Here is a 22,036-nt window from a genome sequence, read left to right on the forward strand (position 1 = left end):
ACAATGAAGGAATGGAAATCCAAAGTCTCTGTAAATGCTCATTAAAATGAATAAAATTTTTTAAAAATTTATTGTTTTTTTTAATTAATGAAAGTTTACAGAGCCTTAGGATTTCCATTCATTCATTGTTGCACTTTTCTCCCTGCTCACCCCTCCCCCCAATTTGCTCTTCTGTTTGAAATGTAAAAGAAAAATTCTTTCATTGTTATATAATCCCTGCCCCCAAGTCCACTCCACTCTGCAGCCTTCATTCTACACTCCTGTCATGACCATAATACCTAATCATATATCACTTTAAAACAATTCTCTCCCTCATCTGTTTCAATGTAGTATACATTATTTATCCTGTTTCTCAGTCTCCCTCCCGCCAACCCCAATGTCAGTCCCATTTTACAACAGTGGCCCTATGCAATATTTGTCCTTTTGTGACTGAGATATTTCACTCAGCATAATGTCCTCCAGGGTCATCCAATATTTCATGAGTTCCTTGTTTTTCAATGCAGAGCTTCTCTAATAATTCATTTGTTGGGCAGTTGGGTTGTTTCCAACTCTTTGCTGTTGTGACCAAAGCTGCAGTAAACATGGGTGTGCATATATTTGCTTGGGTGGCAATTATGATTTCTTTAGGATAAATTCCCAGAAGTGGAATTGCTGGGTCAAATGGTATCTCTATTTGCAACTTTTTAAGAAAGCGCCATACACCCTTCCACAGTGGTTGCACTGTTTTACACTCCTACCAACAGTGAACAAAGGTTCCAGTTTCTCCTCAACCTCACCAGCATTTGATGTTTGCTGTTCTGTTAAATTTTGCTATTCTTTTTTTTTTTTTGTCAGTGTACCGTCAAATCAGATCTGACTGGTACAGGAGGAGATTGTCCCTCCTTCCCCGGCAGAGCATCTGGTGGATTCGAACCGTGCGCCTCTGGGATTGCAGTGCAGCTTCTTGCCACTAGGCCACCAGAGCTCCCCTTAAATTTCGCTATTCTTACTGGGGTGAAGAGACCATAGCCTGAATCAGATGCACCTTAGTCCATATTACTCCTCAATAATTTAGAGAGGTCCCTGACTGCAGACTTTCCCAGGGATATTTCTGTCCCAAGCACAAAAAATCATAGTAGTTGGCTTTCTGGTGGCTTCTGCTGAGCTTGCACTCTTATGTCGCAAATTCTGACAGAGTTACTGTGAGTTGTTTTGATAAATTTTGTTATTTTTTTTTATGTGTGTACCATCAAATTGGATCTGACTTGAACAGGAGGAGATTGCCCGTCCTTCTTAAGCAGAGCATCTGGTGGATTTGAACTGTGTACCTCTGGGATTGCATTGTAGCTTCTTGCCACTAGGCCACCAGAGATCCCTGAGTGAACATTTTTGTAAAAGATTCTATAAAAAAAAAAGTCCTGGACATATTGGGGAGGGGGTGTGTGTGCAAGAATGTAGAGCATAATTTCAGATTCTTATGAACTTAATGTTTTGTGAATTCCTAGAGACTGGATGAGCCCTGCAGTCATCTTTAAACCTGAAAACTCTCTGAAGTTTTAAAACTAAACAATTCTTTCACAAGTATAGTATGTTTGCTTTTTGAAGAAATGTCTGTGTGAATCAGGTTGATAGCAGGAATTGGACTATTATATAGGAAAGGCTATTGAACTCATATTAATGAGAGAACCACTTATCAGAAAAGGAAGATAAGATTACATAACTCCAAAAACATCAGTATACTTGTAAAAACCACTGAATTAGTGTATGTTTTACTGTGCATATTCTTAGTAAGAGCAACAACAAAATAAATTAAAAAATAAGTGATGTTGTGTGTTGTCAAGTTGGAACCAACCCATAGCTGGCCCTCCAGCAGGTTTTCAGAGACAGTTTAATTGCACACTAGGAAATTGCTCGTCCTTCTTCCACGGAGCAGCTGGTGGATTCGAACCACATACCTTTAGGATTGCAACACAACTTCTTACCACTAGGCCACCAGAGCTCTCTATAAAATAAATACAAAGGGAAGATAATAATATAAGCAATGTTGTTGTTATGTGCCGCGAGTCACTTGACTCATAACGAGCCTATCTACAAGAGCCCAAAACCCTGTTCTATCTTGTGCCAACCTTATTGTCTCTGACACACCTACCCCCATTACCCTAATTACTGAATCGATCCATCTCATGAAGGGTCTTCCTCTCCTGAGCCATCCCTCCACTCTCCTAAACATGATATCCCTCTCTAAGGACCTCCTTGCAGCATGCCCAAAGTATTTAAAACAAAGCTTCAGAATACTTGCCTCCAAGGAACAGCCTGGTTTCACCCTCTGCAGGACAAACCTATTTGTTCTCCTAGCAATCCATGGTATATTCAACACTCTCCTCCAGCACTACAGCTCAAAGGCATCAACTCTCCTTCTCTTCTCCTTGGTCATTGTCCAACTCTCTGATGCATAGCAAGCAATTGCTAAGATTATGGCCTGGATCAGATGCACCTTAGTCTCCAGACTGCTCTGGAGAGGTCCCTGACAGCTGACTTTCCCAATGCAATTCATCTCTTGATTTCCTGTGTTGCTGGTACCAAGAGTGTTGATTGTGGAGCCAGGCAGACTAAATCTCCTCACCATCTATAATGATGCTGCCACTTGGCCCAGTGGTGAGAATCTGTTTTCTTGATGTTGAGCTTCAGTCCATATTGAAGACTGCAGTTCTTGACCTGCAGCAAGTACTTCAGGTCCTCCTCTGTTTCAGCAAGCAGGGTTGTATCATCTGCATAACGCAGGTTGTTGATGAATCTTCTTCCAGTCATTGTGCCACATTCCTCCTCATACAGCCCAGCGTTCCGGATTATCTGTTCTGCATATGGATTGAAAAGATAAGGAGACAGAATACATCCCTGGCAGACACCGTTCCCGATTTTTAACCATGCAGTGTCTCCTTCCTCAGTTCTGACAACTACCTCTTGGTCCAAGTATAGGTTTCACATAAGCACACTCAAATGTTCTGGGATTCCCATTCTTCTCAGAGTCAGCCACATTTAAAAAATAAATAGAAAGGAGGGCTGAGAGTTGTGAGAGTTGAGATTGAGCAAGGACTTAACAGTAATTCTGGTTTTGAGCAGTGACTGGGAGTTTCGCTAATTGAATCTCTTCTGTTTTCCAGCGTGTCCGAAGTGGTGAGTGGAAGGGGTACACAGGCAAGCCCATTACAGATGTGATCAACATAGGCATCGGGGGCTCCGACCTGGTGAGGAGAAGCTTCTTAGTAATGGAGTCAGGGTGCTCCTGGTAGCCCCCTTTTCCTAGTAATGGAGTCAGGGTGCTCCTGGTAGCCCCCTTTTCCAGTCTCGTGGGCCCTGAGATCTTGTTTTCTGATTCTGTCTCCTCACAGGGACCCCTCATGGTGACTGAAGCCCTCAAGTCATACTCTGCAGGTGGTCCCCGAGTCTGGTTTGTCTCCAACATTGATGGGACCCACATTGCTAAAACCCTGGCCTCACTGAGCCCTGAGTCTTCACTGTTCATCATTGCCTCCAAGGTAGGAGCCCCAGACATAGCCTGGCTCCCCAGCCGTGTACTTGTGTTGGGGTACGGAGGGTGCTTAGCTTAAAGCGTCGGACTAGTACTTGTTGGAATGGACCATTGTTGGCAGCAAGTGGTTTATCTTAAAGCCGTGCCCACTCAAAGGATCTCCACTCAGCCCAAGACTGTCCCTAATATTTGTCCTGAGTTTTGTCCCTAATGTTTGTTTCTACCCTGGTAACATAGGCATTTTCTTCATTTGTATCAGTGGCCTATTTGTTTGTATTAATGTACGTAAAATAGTAAGAATTGTGAGATCCCAGCTACTCTGGGCTGAAGAGAGCTCCAGGCATGGCCACAACCCCTCTCCTGGAGGATGAGGAGTAGAGGTGAGATGCCACTCTTTCTAGTGTTCCCTTTAGTGCCTGTAGAGTCCTGTAATCACAGGATGGCTCTGCTGCTTCCATGCCTCTGCCTGGGCTCCCGAATGTGGAATATCTGACATTGACACATGCACTGTCCTTGTGTCACTGGCCCCACTGTGGCCTTGGGCTGCCCCTTGGCGAACACTTGCATGTGCACCTGAGCTTAGGGACCAACAGCTGTGTTCTCTGGCCCTGTAGACTTTTACGACCCAGGAGACCATCACTAATGCAGAGACGGCAAAGGAGTGGTTCCTCATGTCAGCAAAGGATGTGAGTGGGTGAAAGGGGTGGGCAGAGGGCAGCTTATGGGCTGGCATGACAAGGTGGGCCCAGTCACCCACCTGAAGGGCCCTGTTTCTGTAGAAGCTGGAAGCTGATGTCCTTTTGGATGCTGCCTTTTCTGGTTGCTTGTTCATCTTTCACTTTTCCAGTGTCCAGACATAGTTAATATCACAGAACCAGAGGCCCTGTCCTTGGAGTTGACCTTTAAGCTTCCTTGGCCCCCAGAATCCTCTCCCCCTGGCCATACCTGTTTTACAAATGACATTACTGGACTTTGTGAGGCTATATGGTGGAAAAAGCAGCTGACCTCTGCGAGACTCACCATGGGCCTCGGTTTCTTTGGTAGGGGGAGAATCCCTGCCCTTGGGTGGCCTCTCCAGGTTATCCTTTTGACGTGGCTCTGTTTCTTGCAGCCTTCTGCAGTCGCGAAGCACTTTGTTGCCCTGTCTACCAACACGGTGAGTGACTGTGTGGCTCCCATACATTTCTGGAAGGGGCTTGGCCATGTCAAGATGTCTTTCAGGATATGTTAACCAAGATGAGGTTCCTAGGTTCAGAAAGAGCGGGGTCTTGGTCCAGCTGAAAGTATAGGAGGATTGGTTGCCTGTGATTTGAGTTTTATATACCATCCTGGCTTATTCCTCATTTCTCCACCAAACCCCTTCAACCCTGATGAGGACCTTGTAGTCTGTGACATTATGTTAACCCTAACCATCTTCCAGGCTTAAGTGCTATTTAGAGCTGTCTACACTATGACGTCTTCTGGCTCCTGCCACTATCCCTTCTCCAGGTTGGGCATATCAAGGGTGGTGATGCATCCTTTAAGCCTCAGCAAAGGGAGGCAGTGTTTGGTTCAGTTGTGATGCTGGTGTTAGAACCCAGGACACACCTGCCAGCTCTTAGTCTGCGCTTCCAGTGAGACTGGCAGGAAACATTCCTGAGAGCTTATCATGTGGTGGGCATTGTGCTGAGCTGGGTCAGAGCTGGGAGCCGCATTCATGTCCCCATGACCATTCCTGCCATACCGTTCCTCACTGCCCCCTGCCTGAGTGTTGACTGGTCATGTGGAGAGACATGCTTTCAGGCTGTTTGACAAGAACATCGTTGTCTGCTTTCTGTGGACACTGGCCGGATAGGGTGGGGGGCTGCTTCTCCTGTGGGAGAAGGGAAGGGTATTGGTCTTTCTAAGGGACTCAGACATCTAGGTTGCAGTCGCCATCCTAGATACAACAAGGGTTGGGCGCATATCTTGCTGTGTCACCCTTCCCTTTGTTTGGGTTCGTGGAATCACGGGCCATTCCCAGTGTCCCTGACAAACTCAGGAAATGGTTCTTAAGAGAAGACAGTGTGAGCTGAGTCTTCACACACGGTGTGCATCCTCCCGCTTTAACGTTTGGCCTTCATGGGCCAATGGCATCTAGAGTACTTGGTGGGAGCTCCCTTATGTCCCGCTCTGGGGCTGGGCAGATCCTGTCGCATCCCAGCTCTGCCAGGGGCTCTGAGTAAGGCGAGGACCATGGGGATTTAGCCAGCACAGCTCCAGCCTCCTGGGGCGCCTGTTCTTGCCCATCTTTTCTTCTCCAGATATTAATGTGTCATTTCTTCTCTTCCTCTTTGCCCTTTTTCAGACCAAAGTGAAGGAGTTTGGAATTGACCCTCAAAATATGTTTGAGTTCTGGGATGTAAGTAAGGGCACTTCCTGGATTGGAGGAGTTATACACTTTGCTAAGTCATGACCCTGGCAGTTCTTTGAGCACTAACTGCAAGCCTGGCTTTGGGAAGGGAAACCCTCCTTACAAGCTTGTGGAGCAAGAATGGCCCAGTGAGGGTGAAGACTGGGCTTCTTGCCAAGAACCAAGTAGTTTTCCAGGCCAGGCTGACCCCTCACGGGGTTCCTGCCAACGAGGTTCCTGCCAATGGCTCCCTCTCTGGGGTAATTGAAGCCACTGCCCTGAGGCTGAGTTATTCTCAGTGATGACCTTTCTTTGTGCTGCAGTCGCAGTCTATAAAGGTCAGGGGGCTGGATGAGGCCAGAAGTGTAATGGGTTAGACCTGGAAAGGAGCTGCAGGAATGGAAATAGGAGGAGGTGGTAGGAAGTGACTGTTGTCCCTGCAGCAGGAGGACAGTGGTAGGAATTGACTGTGGTCCATGCAGCCTGCAGAACAGGCTTGCTGAGGACCTGGACCCGCTTCTGCAGGAGCTACAGCTGATGCCAGGCATTGGGCAGTAGCTTTCTGTGTGGCCTTGTCTGATTGCAGCAGTGACACCAAAGGCTTTTTTCCTACCAGAATCCGGTAGGAAAAGGCTCAGTGTTCTGAAGGATTCATGGTGTGTGTGAATCACTTACGGATCGGGCCACTTGTGCACCATCCTTGGAGAGTCGTTCAGTTCCTTTTTGCGTCCTGTGGTTCAGGTGGGAAACCTGGTTGAGAAAGATTGGCTTCTGACAGATGATTGATGCTTAATAACCAGGGGAAGGGGCTCTTCTCCCTGGGAACTGGAGCCTGAGCAGGTGGTTAGGATACTTGGGTTCCTTTATTGGCCACAGTCCAGTAGAGCAAGTCAGGGCTTTCCATCAGCATCAGAGATGACTTGTCATGTAGGGAAAGGAGTGGATCTCCCTCCTTCAGCCTACAAATGATGGTGAACATAGGAACATGGAGTCGGGATGGTTAGTGAGGACTGAGCAGCCAGGTTGAGCACAGGACAGCTCTTCTGGCCTGGGTTATACATGCCACAGTGACTGGAAGAGACACTTGTCTCAACTATTAGACATTGCTGAATCCAAAAGGCCAGTTCTGTGGATCGAACAGGAGAGGTGCCTGAAGCTGGGGTCTCTCAGGCCAGCTAATCAGGTAAAGCATAGGTCCTGGGGTGTTATTGGAAGAGGCCATCCTGCCAGAGGTATGCATAAAGGTAAGACTGGATTTGCTCAGGTGAGTTATGGGGGGCAGCTTCATGTGTCAGGCTCAGTCAAAATATAGCAGTGAGTTATAGAATCTGTCAGCACACACTGATGAGCTCATTTTACCTTGGTAAGTTCTGTGGAGGAGCCAGGACAGGCATAGGTGTGTTCTGAGGAGGATCTGAGACATGAGGTCTGTGAATTTTGAAGAAGAAAATTATTTTTTTATTATTTTTGTGTGAGTGTACCGTCAAATCAGATCTGACTGGTACAGGAGGAGATTGTCCCTCCTTCCCCAGCAGAGCATCTGGTGGATTCGAACCGTGCACCTCTGGGATTGTAGTTGCAGGTCCTTGCCACTAGGCCACCAGAGCTCCCCTATGGAGAAAATTATTTTAGAGGTGATTCTGTCAAGTAACTCAGGTGATGAGTAAGTAATCGTTTAAATGACATGTTTAGGGGAGCTCTGGTGGCCTAGTGGCAAGAAGCTGCACTGCAATCCCAGAGGAACACGGTTCAAATCCACCAGATGCTCTGCCGGAGAAGGAGGCGCAATATCCTCCTGTACCAGTCAGATCTGATTTGACGGTACACGCACAAAAAATTAAAAAAAAAAAAATGACATGTTTAGATCTCTGGATTATGCAGATATGGGTAGAGTACCCTGAATCAAGTCAGATATCCTGTTTTCTGCATTCCTATTGGATGTGATATACAGTGTTCAGGGGTATCACACAGGCCCAAGAATCCATGATTGTTCCAAGATGTAGTCTGTAGAATTGGAGAATGACTGCTTGAGGCAGGGTGAGAGGAGCCCAGATGAAGAATAGGATTGTAGTGGATTGTAAAAAGGAAAACTGGGGAGCTGGGGCAAATGAAGCAAACACTTAAGATTGAAGTGTTATATGGAGATGCATGTCGGCCAGGCAAGGGGCCCAGAGGCCAAGTCACTCAACACTTTTGGCACAGCTAGGCTCATACCTCATGCTATGAGATGCATGATTGTTTCTTTCATGTGTGAATTCAGAATCCGGAATCACAAAGGTGCATATAACTGGCTTTTAAGGTGAAGCCTGAGAAGGCAGAGTTAGGCCACTGGATGGAGCTGCAGACACACAGGTGGACTTGACAGGTGAGGACTGAAAATCCATGACTGGGTCAAAGTGATAGCAGAGCTGCTATGGAGATGGACAAGTTAGGCAGTGCTGTGATCCCCAAGAGAAAACTGAAATGAAAAGCTGGGGTCAGGCAAAGGCATATGAGAATGACATTCATGTGGAAGGTTCATGCTGCCGGGGAGTGGCAGAGATGAGAAGGTCTGTCAGGTGAGTTTGGAGGAGTTGAAAAGAGATGCAGGCTTATCTTTCTGGCTCTCAAAGGTAAGCTCTGAGCTGCCGAGTTCAGACCTGGGTTGTACTCTATGTCAGTTATGCCCAGGGGGTAGGGTGACGTTTGTCAGGTAAGACCTGTGTGACCCAAGGGTAAGCAAAGGTAGGGTGACCTGAGAAGCTGTGGCCAAGTTCCTCAGCCTGTGTCGTACAGCTGAGGTCAGGTACTGCTCAGTGGACGTTTACAGTGAGGCTGAAGAGCCAAGATTGAGCTTATCTAACAATTTGGTGTCTCTAATGACCTCTGGGAATGTGAAGTGAACACAGATGAGGAGAGCTAAGTTTCTCAGGTGAAATCTCGAAGTCAGGCATGGATAACAGTGAAAAGAGGTGGATTTCAAGGTGAAGTAAAAAGGGTTTGTGGATCTGGACATCTCCAGGGTGAGCTGTAAGGAATAGTCTCACACCAGAATGTTAGTGGGGCTTTCAGGTATGATTTACAAGGTGTCTCTGACTAGCACAGGTTTGTAACCTTGCGTCTTTGAGATGTGAAGAGGGTAAATTGGACAGGCACTTAGATACAGGAGGGTTTGTCAGGTAAGGTTTGTAGAGTCAGTATAAGGGTAGAGTCAGAACTGATTTCTGTCCTTGAGATGTAACAAAAGCCATGGCCATGTTAGAGTAAGTCAAGCCAACCAACAAGAATGATGGGTGAAGTGAGATACAGGTAGTAGACTGCCCACCAAGTATTGTCAGAAGGCCTGAGGAATTAAGAGTTGAAAATTAAGTAGAGCTGGCTCTTTGAGGAGATGCATTCAGGGAAAGGTAGGTTTCCCAGGGCCTCTGGTGAAGAACTAGGATTAAGTCCATGTGAGGCGAGTAGGCTCTTGGATCAGACTTGTCGTCCTTGTGTCTCATACACATGGGCAGAAGCCTTGTGGGTCTCTTACAGGTCTTGGGAGCCCAAGTGATTGAGACATGGCAGGTAGACATGATTCAAGCAAGGAGTTGGACTCTGGATTTTGAATGTTAGATGTGAGATTATGCTTTGCAGATGAGGAGGTAAACCTAAGGAAGTCTGTGCATGCCTTAGCTCCTGAGTCATCTGCCTGGTGTACACTTTGGATCTTGCAGGTTGTAGAACCTTGAGGCATTGTCTGACTCAGGTGAGTAGACCTGGATCTCAGAGGTGAGGTCCGAGGAACGTGCTTTGGTAGGTTTAGTAGACCCCATTTCTCTCAAGTGGAGTTTCTGGAGCACAGGGACAACTGAAGCCCATCATCCCCCACCCCTCCACCCCTGCCACGTGTAGTCAAGTTATGAGAAGCCTCAGTGTGGTTGTTGGCCCCAACTAAGCAGAGGTGGTTAGTGTTGGATCTGTGAGACACTATGATCAACTTGGATCTTGCAAGTTAGACCTGCGGGTCAGGTTCCTGTGAGTCAAACTGGATCTCTTTCAAGGAAAGTATAAAGGATACAAGTTTGGTATGTGGGTTTTTGTTTGTTTGTTTGTTTGTTTTTGTTTTTTAAAAATTATTGTGTGTGTGTACCGGCAAATCAGATTTGACAGGTACAGGAGGAGATTGCACCTCCTCCAGCAGAGCTTCTGGTGTATTTGTACCACACACCTCTGGAATTGCAGTGCAGCTTCTTGCCAGTAGGCCACCAGAACTCCCAAGGATCCAAGTTTGACTTGAGGAGATGGACCTGGCTCTCTTCATTTGAGGTGTGAGAAGTCAGGGACAAACAGGTGTCTGTCACAAAGGTGTAAGGTACTGCAGTTTCCATCTCAGAGAAGGTAGATGTGGGCACAGGTATGAAGTTCTGGATCTTTTTGTATCTAAGAACGAGGCATAGGCAAGAAGGGTGAGTTCTTCTGTGTCCATGGTCATGGTATCTGGCCCAGATATGAAGCCCAGGGTCTACCAGTCTAAAGAAACTTGGTCAGGAGACAGTGGGTCTGTCAGTTTGCAAGACTTTATAGGTGTGAAGTACTGGCTCTCTTGGTATGGGAGGGAGAGCCTGACCCAGGTCTGAGGTTCAGGCCTGAGAGTATTTGAGAAGCATCATGTACGAGGTCATGTAGAAGGAGGCAGGACCAGGTACAGGTATGAGTCAATGAGTTCTGGGTTTTTCAGCCCAAATATGTAAAATTAGGTGTGGCTGTGAGGCCCTGGGTGTGTCAGTTTCATGGAAGAAGGCACAGGTAAGAAGAAGTAGATCTGTCCACATCACCCAAAGGGATGGTTCTGACCATGGGAACATTGTGATTGAAGGTGAGGTAGGCCCAGGCCCACACAGCTGTACCTGTGAAAGCCAAGTGATGGGGGATGGGCAGGGCATGCCAGCCCCACAGCACCTTTTCCTGTCTCCCTCAGTGGGTAGGAGGACGGTACTCTCTGTGGTCAGCTATTGGACTCTCCATTGCCCTGCACATAGGTGAGTGTCTACCAGTGGTGGCCCCCTGGGTAAACAATGTTGCATTCTAAGGTCAAGAGTAGAGGTCTTATGTCCCCACTTTCCTGTCCCCAACCAGCTCCTCCCCTTTGGCTGACATATTTAAGACCAGAGGAAGGACCCAGGTTTTTATTTGGGTTTGTTGGCCTTTCTGTCTAACCCCACCACTGTAGTCCTGTTCATGTCCCTCCCGTGGTGCACCTAGATCTGCCTGTGCGCTCACAACCCCTCCAATAAGAGGCTTTCCTCAGCAAGCCCAGATCCTCCTGGGCCTTGTTTCTTCTGGCTGCATAGACAGCTGGCTGTGCCCATTGGTGTGAGGCCACAAAGCATGGCCATTTCTGTTGATGCTGATTTTGTGTCGCAGGCTTTGACAACTTTGAGCAGCTGCTGTCTGGGGCACACTGGATGGTGAGTGGGGGTGGGGTGTGTGTGTATGGTGAGTAGTATGTGTATGTCCCCATGCTTCTGAGAGAGAGTGTGTGTATGTGTTGTTCCAGTGCTGCTGCCAGAGTCATGTGTGTTGGGTGTGTGTATGTTCCAGTTCCCACCCTTCTTATGTCCCCAGTTGGGGGGTGCAGGGTGGGATGGGAGGGTGTAGTCCAGTTCCCACCCTCTTCCTTTTGTCTCCTGGAAGCTGCCCAACTCCTCACTCGGCTCTTGTTTCAGGACCAGCACTTCCGCACTGCGCCCCTGGAGAAGAATGCCCCTGTCTTGCTGGCTCTGCTGGGAATCTGGTACATCAACTGCTATGGCTGTGAGACTCAGGCTATGCTGCCCTATGATCAGTACCTCCACCGCTTTGCTGCCTACTTCCAGCAGGTACCAGCTGCCAGACCTAGACCTCGGGATTAACAGAGCCTGTGGGAGCCTCGGGGCCCATGAGCCCAGGCTACTGCTCTTGCTCCTTCTGGAACCATAGCTCACCTCTGTTCCCCACCTCACAGTGAATCATCGTAAACAGCATGTGTTTCTAGATTATGGCACTTCTTTGGACCACCTGGACCTCTGCCCCTGGAAAAAGAGCAAGGGCCGCATGGGGAGAACTGTCTCCATCAGCAACACAAAACCAGTTCCTATGAGTTAAGACATGTCCCCCATGCTTCCACACCTCTTTCTATTCATCCCAACACCAATCTTACTGCTTTATTGGTTTCACAGTCCAATGTAATAGCACACAGAACCATATGAGGGAAGTAAATCTAATTCAGCTTAGTAGCAGAATACAGTCAGGACAGCTTCCGAAATGTGCTTGCAGGCACTTTAGCCCTTAGGCCAGTGTCACAAAGCTCTCAATTCTGCTAAGTATGCTTTCCCCGCCTCAGGTTGTCCCCAAATTTGAGCAAAGGCTTCCAGCTCTGGCTCCATGGGGTAGCTGTCCCGAGGCCCTCTTGTCTCATGTCAGGTCTCTGATTCTCTCCTGCGGCTGCTGTGACTGTTCCCTCCATAGGCCATGGTCTACTGACACAAGAATCTCTGACGCTAAACAACTTTTTTGCTTTTTTGTTGGTGGTGAGGTTCTTTAATTCTACTCCTGGATCCACTCAATTTAATGGCATAAATAATGTGAATAATGTGTCCTATTCACATATTCCCTCTATCCACATGGCAAAGACAGTCATTGCCTAGGAAGCCATTTGGGACAATAAACCCTTAACGCTGCAGCCCCTCTTGGACTTTCACAGCCGAGAGGCCAGGTAGGGTCTCGCCTGTCCCTCTCCCCCATCCCTGATAGAAACCCAGTCCCTGTAGGTACCACAGAGCTTTAGCATTACTCAAAGGCAAGTCTTGTCTCTGACAGACAGGCCAAGGCTCCCTGAGTCCAATATGTCCTCAAGAGAGTCCAAGTATGTACCCACTATCTAGTTAGGATGACAGCCTTCAAAGACTTTGTGACCAAATCATTTTATCAGGCCCTAAAGGAGAATCCTAGGATCTCTGGTGGTACAGTGGTTTAAGTGTTGGGCTGCTAACCAAAAAGTGGTTCAGCCACTCCATGGGGAAGATAAGGCGGTGTGTCCATATTCAAATTTACAGCCTCAGAAAACTGATGGGGCAGTCCTCCTTCAGTCCTTATAGGTTCCCTAGAAATCTGAATCAGCTCAATGGCAGTGAATTTCGTTTGATGAGAGGTAGATCCATTTCCTTGCTCATCCTGGTCGTTTGCATCATTCTTTTCCATGTGGTTATATCCATGTGGTCGTAGTACTGTGCTGATGTTTCCTTGGCAGCTATCAGTGCCCTGAGCTTTTAGAGGCCTCTAATATTCCTTATCTTTGGAGAAGCCCTCCTCCAGCCATACTTATCTGTCATCTCTTGACAGTGAGCCCTTCCTTCAGAAGGAGCTAAGCCAGAAAGTTTGTTGGACTGAGAGATGGGGATCATGCCTGTAGATCCACATGTACATATCATAGGACCAGGTTGGCAGGCCTGATGCATCCCAGGCAGGGCTTCTCAGGGTGTACATGGAGGGACCAGACTTGCAGTTAGGGGCCTGGGTTTTTGTACCCATTCCAGGGAGACATGGAATCAAATGGGAAGTACATTACCAAGTCCGGCGTCCGTGTGGACCACCAGACGGGCCCCATCTTGTGGGGGGAGCCAGGGACCAATGGCCAGCATGCCTTCTACCAGCTTATCCACCAAGGTAAGATCCCTCCAGCTTGGGTTGAGCTTACCAGCATAGACTTCTCAAGTCTACATTGACCTGTAGACCACGTCCCAAGTGACCACAGTGCTCTTCACAGGCACCAGGATGATACCTTGTGACTTCCTTATCCCAGTCCAGACCCAGCACCCTATACGGAATGGGTTGCATCACAAGGTAAGAGCCCCTGTTTGGATCCTCCTCTCATCCTCTTAGGCTCATATTCCTCTGAATCTAATGAAAAGCCTGATGCATTGGCCTCCAGCTGTTTTAATTTTGCTGTTGCTACTGTACCAAATTGCCAGAGGCTTGCTAACTACAGACAGCTCCCATTTACTAGCTCTCAATTTCATTTGCTCAGGAGTCCAGCAGGCTCTGTTGGTTTCTCTGTTCAGAGACTGAAATGAAAGTGTCAGCAGGACTGGGTCCATTTCTGGAGGTTTTGGGAGAGAATCTGTTTCCTTATTCATTCAGGTTATTGGCAGAATTGCTTTCCATGTGGTTATAGGATCAAGTGAGAAATCCTGTGGCTTGAATCAGGTAGACCTTTGCCCTCTAAGTGATATCTCTAACAGCCTCTGCTGCATATATGCTCAGTGCAAACACATGGCTTGATTATTGATAGCTGCTTCCTTGGGCTCTTATTGTGGATCCAAGTAAAATTAAATCCTTGACAGTTTCCAATTTTTCTCCATTTACCATGCTGCTGTTTGTTGATTCATTTATGGGGACTTGTATGTTGAAATGCAATCTATACTGAAGGCTGTAGATTTTATTTTAATCAGTTAAGTGCTTTAAATCCTGTTAGCTTTGAGCAAGGCTGAATCTTCAGCATATCTTGGCTTATTAATGAGTCTTCCTCCCATCTTGAGGCCATGCTTTTATTCATATAGTCCCATTTCTTGGATTATGTGTCCACTATACAGATTGAGAGGAAGACCCTCAATCAGATGGATTGACATAGTGACAATTCATAAGGGCATTGTGCTCTTGTATGTCAGAAAGTGTAAGGTTGATGCAGGATAGAACAAGGTTCAGGTCTTTGGTTCATAGGATCACTGAGTCATGCTGACTTGATGGCACCTAACAACAACATACAGATTGAACACATCTAGTGAAAAGATACACCCTGATGACCACCTTTCTAAATTTAAACCATGCAGTATCCCCTTGTTTTATGCAGATGACTACCTATTGTTCTTTAAATTCTCCACTTTGAGCCAAGATCCATATGACACCAGCAGTGATAATCATTTATTCCATGTGCTGCTTGTGAATGCAGCTTGAACTTATAGAAGTTCTCTGTCAGTGTACTGTTGTATTAATTTTCTAATAATCTTTAAGATTTTATTTACATGTGTTCTATAAAATTAACATTGTAGAGAAAAAGATTAATGACATTGTTGGAGATAAGCTTTCTTTGAAATGGTCACAAGTATGAATTTATTCTAGTTGATTGGCCAGACCTTTTTTGGCATGAAAAGTGAACAGTTGCATTCATTTGCTGAAACATTTTAGTTAATAATCCATAAATTCCTGGTGCTTTGTTTTCACCAAAGTGCCTGCCTTTAGTACAACTGGATCTTCTTTCAGTACTACTGATTGTTTATCATATGCTGCCTTGCTGAAATGATTCAACATCATCCATTTCTTTTTGGTACAGTGAAGCTTTGATCTTGTTTTGATGCTTTCTGTGTCATTCAATATTCTACGTATATAATTGTAACTCAAAGTTTGAGCAGTGCTTGGTGACCTTGCCTCTTTCTCTGAGGTACAACACAGTACATCAAATATTATTGTTTGTCTCTTGTCAGATCCTTCTGGCCAACTTCTTAGCCCAGACTGAGGCCCTGATGAAGGGGAAGACAAAAGAGGAGGCCCGGAAAGAGCTCCAGGCGACAGGAAAGAGTCCAGAGGAATTAGAAAAGCTGCTGCCACACAAGGTCAGCACCCTTCCGAGAGTGGGCATGGTAGCATGCATGGGAGAAGCTGTGGGGTCAAGGCAGAGACTTCTGATAGGACTAACTTGTCCTGCACAGTTGAATTATCTGTTCTCACAGACACTTACAGCCTCTCAGGGAGAGTGGAATAAATAACTGGGAACATCTCTTTGCTGTGTTCTGAAGGTCTTTGAAGGAAATCGCCCAACCAATTCCATTGTATTCACCAAGCTTACGCCATTTATTCTTGGAGCCTTGATTGGTGAGTATTGGAAGACACCAGTTAAGGATGCATTGGACTGAGCTGGTAGAACCTTAATTCACACCATTTGTCATCTCTGTAGCCATGTATGAGCATAAGATCTTCATTCAGGGAGTCATCTGGGACATTAACAGCTTCGACCAGTGGGGGTAAGTGACTGACTCCACAGAGTGGGCAGCGAATGCCTTGTGGATTCACTAATAACAACAGAACTTTCCTCATTATGGCCTTCCTCCTATTTCTGGCAGAGTGGAGCTAGGCAAGCAGCTGGCTAAGAAAATTGAACCTGAACTTGAGGGCACCAACCCAGTGACCTCTCATGATTCTTCCACCAATGGGCTGATCAACTTCATCAAGCAACAACAGAAAGCGTGAACCCAGAAGCTAATAAAGTCATGCGCAGCACCAAACCCCCATTGTGACTGGTCCTTCTTGTCCTTACTGCCAGTCTGCACTGCATGGTCCCACTCCACCCTGCCTAGAGCACCTTTGGGTTGTGGACTTGGACCAAAAGTCCCTCAGGGGAAGCTGTTCTGGACTCGCCACACCCTGTCTCTCAGTGTCCACCAGCCCCTCTGTGTTGCTGGTTTACTGGAATGTTTCAGTGCACCTGGTTTTCAGACCCATGTTTACACTGTTCACATCCCAGGTAGAAAAATAAAAGTATCACAAAGGAGACCATGGTTCCAATTTTGGTTTTGTTGGGGTTTTTTTGGTGTGTGTGTGTGTGTGTGTGTGTGTTTAATTGAAATGGTTCTCTACACAGAAGAGTGTCTTGTTAGGGGAATACACATTGCCAGCATTTTCATCCTTTATAATGATGAAGTAGGTTGTGTTTTTTTGTTTTTAGAAAACATTTATACTGAGATGTGTACATCCAACTAATTTTTTTTTTAAGTTTTTTTTTGGGGGGGGTAGGAGATTTCTCAGAATGAATGCCTCCTTTTCTCATCACCTTTGTAGAAATTATAGAAATGCTTTACCAGTTAAGTCCCATTTGAGGCCCATTTCTTACTGCATGAAAACCTCTGACAGAAGAAAATTCAAGGTTGCAGGTCTTTAGATAACTTTGACTTTTCCTGTAGGATCTCCTAGTAATGGGATTGTTGTGCTCTCCCAGGGCCAACTGCCAAGTCTCATATCTTGAGGAGGTACCAGTACATGTCAATTAACTGTTAATCCCTTGAAATAAAACACCTCAAATTTGATGCTGTTGAGTCAGAACCAACTTCTATCTCACCCTCCAGTAGGTCTTTGAATGTTGTGAGTTGGATGAGAGGAGGTTCCCTATCTTTCTCCCTCAAAGCTGATGGATTCCAACTGCCATAGTTACCACCTATGAATTAACAGTCTAACATCCTATGGACTCTGCCACCAGAGCTCCTTACCCATACATTCTTTACCCTGTGTAAGTTTCCTTCTGTTCTTCATCATTGCCTCCCTTTACTGCTTCCACTAGTCCCATGTAAGTCTTGAATATGTGTATCTTCATTGTATGACTGAAGCCATTTTCAACATGTTCATTCTGTACTGCCTCAAATGGTGATTGTATCACAACCAACTTGATCTCAACTGAGTCCATGAGGGCCCAGAAGGGAAGAAGAAATGTATTAAAGGGAACTAAAGGAAGGGAAATTTTTGTATACAATAGCAACATACATGTTCTGTGGGGAGTTTGCCAGGAGGTCCAGACTCTACAAAATTATTAACTAAAACAGATAAACCAGGTCTTACACATTACCTTGTTCCAGGGACTCCACAAAAATGTGTTGGCAAATGTCTTCGTTATCTACTGCTATAATAGAAATACAAGTGGATACATAACAAATTTATCTTCTCAGCAGATCAAGAGGCTAGAAGTCAAATTCTGAGCACAAGGTTTAGGAAAAAAACTTTCTCTAAAGTCAGCTTGCAGTTTACAAAAAAGATCTTTGTCTCAGCATGTGTGTGTCCAGCATTTCTTGGTGATCTTCATGTGTCTTCACCTGGGTCTAGGAGGTTCTCAACACAGAGACTCTGGGCTCCTTTCCACTTCTGTCTCCTCTTTCTTGGTGGAGGTCAGGTCCCTCTGCTCACTTCTTTCTCCTTTTATGTCTTGTAAGATGAAAGATGATGGAGGTCACATCCCAGGGAAACTATTGCATCAGGGCTGTGACCTGAGTCAGAAGTTGAATCTCACCATAATCCTCTTGAAGCTGACTGTCTTATCAGATCACATTATGAAGGCTGATTACATCATTATATAGCTGCTAAATTACATCAACTGCCAAACCACTTAAGATCATGGTCATGTATTTTGTGGGGGACACACTTCAATTCATTACAGCAAGTTTGATGTTACATTGCCTCCTGGATCCCAGTTTGGTATGTTCATTGACATATGCAGTAGCAGCAATTAACATCTTGAAAATTTGCCCTAAATAATTACCTGATGGTAAGGAGTTGTGCTGCCAATCCAAAGGCATGCAGTTCAAATCCACCAGCTGGTTCATAGAAGAAAGACAGTCTTCCTGTGTGACTTTCAGCCTCTGAGTTGGTTCCAACACAGTATTTAACAATAACCTAATGCTGCAATCACCTCTTGATGAAGAGGCTGTAATAGGTAGTGTTATATCTACAGGTGATAAATGTTAGAAAAGTTCCACAATGGTTGATAACTTTCTGTTACCAACAGTAATAAAAATTTTGGAATCTGTTAATTGCAGTAATTTCAAATATGCCTTGAAAATTATTAGCATACATCAAGTCATCGAGCCTCCTACCTCCTTGAAGTAAACACAAGCCAGACTACCAAGGCCTTTTAAAGCTATCAGTCCTGCAAGAAGATAAACCAGTTAGTAAACTGATTTCACAGGTCTTTTTTGGCCTTGGAACCAAGCATTATGAATTAACGTACCTTTTCTGAAGTGTGTATCTTTGAAAACAAATTTCCTTTATGCCATGGTGTATGTATTTTAAAAGTATTCTTAAAGCCAAATAAATTTAATTAATAAAAAAGGCCTACTTTAAGCATTATGATCTTTTAAGAACAATATGGGGTCAAATTGACAACAGCAACAGCCAGAATAGAAGGTGTTTTGTTGTTGGTTTTTGGTTTTTTTTTATGATCAGTAGTTTTTAGCAATCAGACAAGTGTGTATGCGCACAATTGAAAAACATTGCATTTTCAACACCTCAATGAAGTTCCCGGGATGCCTTTGTGGTAGATCCCTACCTCTAAACCATTGACTGATTTTCTCAAGCTTTGCCTTTTCCAAAAAGTAGCCTTTCCGGTTTTTCCCTTCTTTCCTATATCACTTTTGATATGCTACAGGCATTCGAAAACTTTATTATGGGAAAATTTCAACATATAAAAGTGAAATAGAAAAAAAAAAGTGAAATAGTTCACTGGCATCCCTTACCCCTGGTCAAGTGTCCTACACTTAGTTTCAGCAGTCATAGTCCTTCCTGGTCATGATGCTATTTTGTCTCAACCTCCTCCCAATATTTTGGCAAATCCCCAATATTTCATCTCTAAAGGTTTATTTCCTCTTTATTTTTTTCCCCCTGTTCCTAAGAAAATGTACACAGAAAAACCTACAACTCAGTAATTCCTACATTGATCCTTGGCTGCTCCTTGGAGCAAGGATTCTGGGGCTTCATCTGACATACTTTGGACATGTTGTAAGGAGGGACAGGTCCTTGGAGAGGGACGGGGCAAGAGGGGAAGGCCCTCTATGAGATGGATTGATTTAGTGACTGGGGTAATCGGAATGGGTGCGTCAGAGGCAGTGCGATTGGCACAGGATAGAGCAGGGTTTAGGGCTGTTGTACACAGAGTTGCAAGCAGCTCAACGGCACATAACAACAACAACACAATTGATCATATTCTTCATTCTTACCCTTTTTCAGAATTGTTCCTGGTAACAAGGTCACTGCACCTTAGGATTCTTGATTTCATGCCATAGAGTTCTTAAAAGAGTAAATGCTCAAAGCAGGCTTTTCTTTAAACTTAATTTGTTTTGAAGATTACTTCAGGGGATGGTTTAAAGATTTTCTCAGGGCAATAATTTCAGGAGTTAATCCACCCTCCATGACTTCCAAAACTTTAGAGCACCAAGTTGTCATGTACATTTGAGTCAGAATGACTCATAGCTGACATTCCAGCAGGTTTTCAGAGGCTGTAAATAGAATGGGAGGTGACTGCTCATCTTTTTCTTGCCAGAGCACCAATTAGATTCAAACCATGTACCTCTGGTTTGGCAGTGCAAAATACCTTACCACTTAGTCATCAAGGTCCAAGATAATTTGAAATTTTGTTCTGTATTTTCCCTTTTTGATCAGCATTCCTGTATGGAAACTATCAAACTATTAAAAAATGATAGTCAAGCCAGTAAATCCTGGTCTTACGGCAAAGGAGGCAACTGTTTGTGAAAGCAATTAACCACACTCTCCATAACCTCCCGTTTTTGACACTCCTTCCTCTGATTTTTTCCAAGTGAATAGAGACTAATTGTTGAACCTTGAATGACAGTTTTATGTCTCAGGCACTATGCAGTACAACAAAAGCCAGAAACACATATTATCTGGGATGTCCCATGTAACCATGACTCTCACTCAACCTCTAAACCAAAGAATCAAATCCCAAGGTATTTGATTTTGCTTAAGCAGCCTTGTCTGTAACCACTAAAAAGGCTGCTTTTTAAAAAACCCAAAACTAAAAAGCTGAGTAAGTTATTATCAATACTTTAGGGGAAGGAGAAAATGAAAATTAATAGATACTAGTTATATATATGAGTGAAGAGAATGGTAATATTATATTTATATGTGTGCATATATGTTCTGATAGACTACAGTGAATTACTTATTATCACTTTTTTAGTCCTTAGTCAGTAGCCTACCATGTGACCTAATTCACAGGTTTCTACAGCCCTGTGAGCTAGCAGCCTCTTGATTTGTCAGCGACTGTAACAGTGTGAGTTAGGAGACTATATGTGACTCACGAATTTGGAACTTGACAGTATCCATAAATGCAGGAGGAGTAATTGATACTAGTGATGATGTATGAGGATGATGGTGTGAATTTAGCAGTTTGGAAAAGTTGGGCATCTGGGACATCTTTAGTTTGCACTTCATAGAAACCAGATTTAGGCTAATCATTATAAAAGAAATCATTCATACAAATATGTGTGTATATATTTTTGAATTTTGAGTATTACCAGAATGTACTGGAAGGTGAGTGTACCTATTCGGAGAGGGCCAGGGCCTCACAAAGGCCATCACTCCCTCAACCATATAGAGTTTCTGATGCCAAGTGTTAAGCAGGAAAGATATAATTTCTTTTTCTTTTTTTCTTTCTTGTGTGTACCATCAAATCAGACCCAACTGGCTTAGGAGGAGATTGACCCTCCTTCTCCAGTGGAGCATCTGGTGGATTTGAACCGTGCACCTTCAGGACTGCTGTGCAGCTTCTTGCCACTAGGCCACCAGAGCTCCCTTAAGATATGATTTCTATTCCATCTCCCCAGGCTGAACTGAACAATCCTGTATGAATGCTGGCATGAGGGCATCCTAGATTGTGAATTCTTTAGTTTTTTCACTTGCAATTTCTCTAGTATTTGAAATGTATCCTTAATGAATATAGAAAAAGCACATCTTGTCTCTGTTAATACTTAAATACACATGCCAAGAATTTTTCTTTTTCTATGTTCTTTCCCAGTGCTCTAAAATGAAAAAGAACTGTTCTTTCAGAGCCAAATAAATTCTCCAAATATATTAGACTGGCACTGTTGCTAGGGGCTACCATGCTATGCTAAATTTACACATGAAGTGTCCAAAATACACTAGCATTTTATAGATGTGTAAATGATGACTCCTGCACAAGTTACAAGGTCTTTAATACTCATTTAAAAACAGGCAAGTTATTACTATGCATTTTTCAAATAATTTGAAAACTAATGCATTCTAATGCAGGATATATTATTGAGTGTTATCTTTGTTGACAATAACAGTCTTGTGTAGTATTTTTGTTTTCATTTTTCTTTTCAAAATTTCCTCTCAATTTTGAAATATTTTCAAACTTTCTTTAAGATAAATTATATTTTAAAATATTTCTAGGACTTGCTTCGGTAGCACATACACTAAAATTGGAATGATATGTTGTTGTTGTTGTTGTTGTTGTTATGTGCCGTCGAGTCACTTGCGACTCATAGCAACCCTATGTACAACAGCCCTAAACCCTGCTCTATCCTGTGCCGATCTCACTGCCTCTGACACATCCATCCCGATTGCCCCAGTCACTGAATCAATCC

The 22,036-nt window shown here is 44.6% G+C and overlaps 1 pseudogene across 1 annotated transcript in view; it reads left to right on the forward strand.

The window, feature by feature from the left end:
* The window catches only part of LOC102852220, a 39,484-nt pseudogene that overhangs the window by 11,679 nt on the left and 5,769 nt on the right, over positions 1-22,036 (forward strand). The window contains exons 5-18 of the transcript XR_438898.1: positions 3,141-3,224; positions 3,369-3,515; positions 4,123-4,194; positions 4,620-4,664; positions 5,835-5,888; positions 10,819-10,879; positions 11,265-11,308; positions 11,567-11,719; positions 13,415-13,544; positions 13,645-13,721; positions 15,359-15,487; positions 15,671-15,746; positions 15,829-15,895; positions 15,995-16,138. The product of XR_438898.1 is annotated as a glucose-6-phosphate isomerase-like (transcript). The remainder of the gene's footprint in view (positions 1-3,140; positions 3,225-3,368; positions 3,516-4,122; positions 4,195-4,619; positions 4,665-5,834; positions 5,889-10,818; positions 10,880-11,264; positions 11,309-11,566; positions 11,720-13,414; positions 13,545-13,644; positions 13,722-15,358; positions 15,488-15,670; positions 15,747-15,828; positions 15,896-15,994; positions 16,139-22,036) is intronic.

This window comes from Elephantulus edwardii, unplaced genomic scaffold (assembly GCF_000299155.1).
Source record: "Elephantulus edwardii isolate Elephantulus edwardi_28Jun2011 unplaced genomic scaffold, EleEdw1.0 scaffold00062, whole genome shotgun sequence".
NCBI classification, from domain to species: Eukaryota; Metazoa; Chordata; class Mammalia; order Macroscelidea; family Macroscelididae; genus Elephantulus; species Elephantulus edwardii.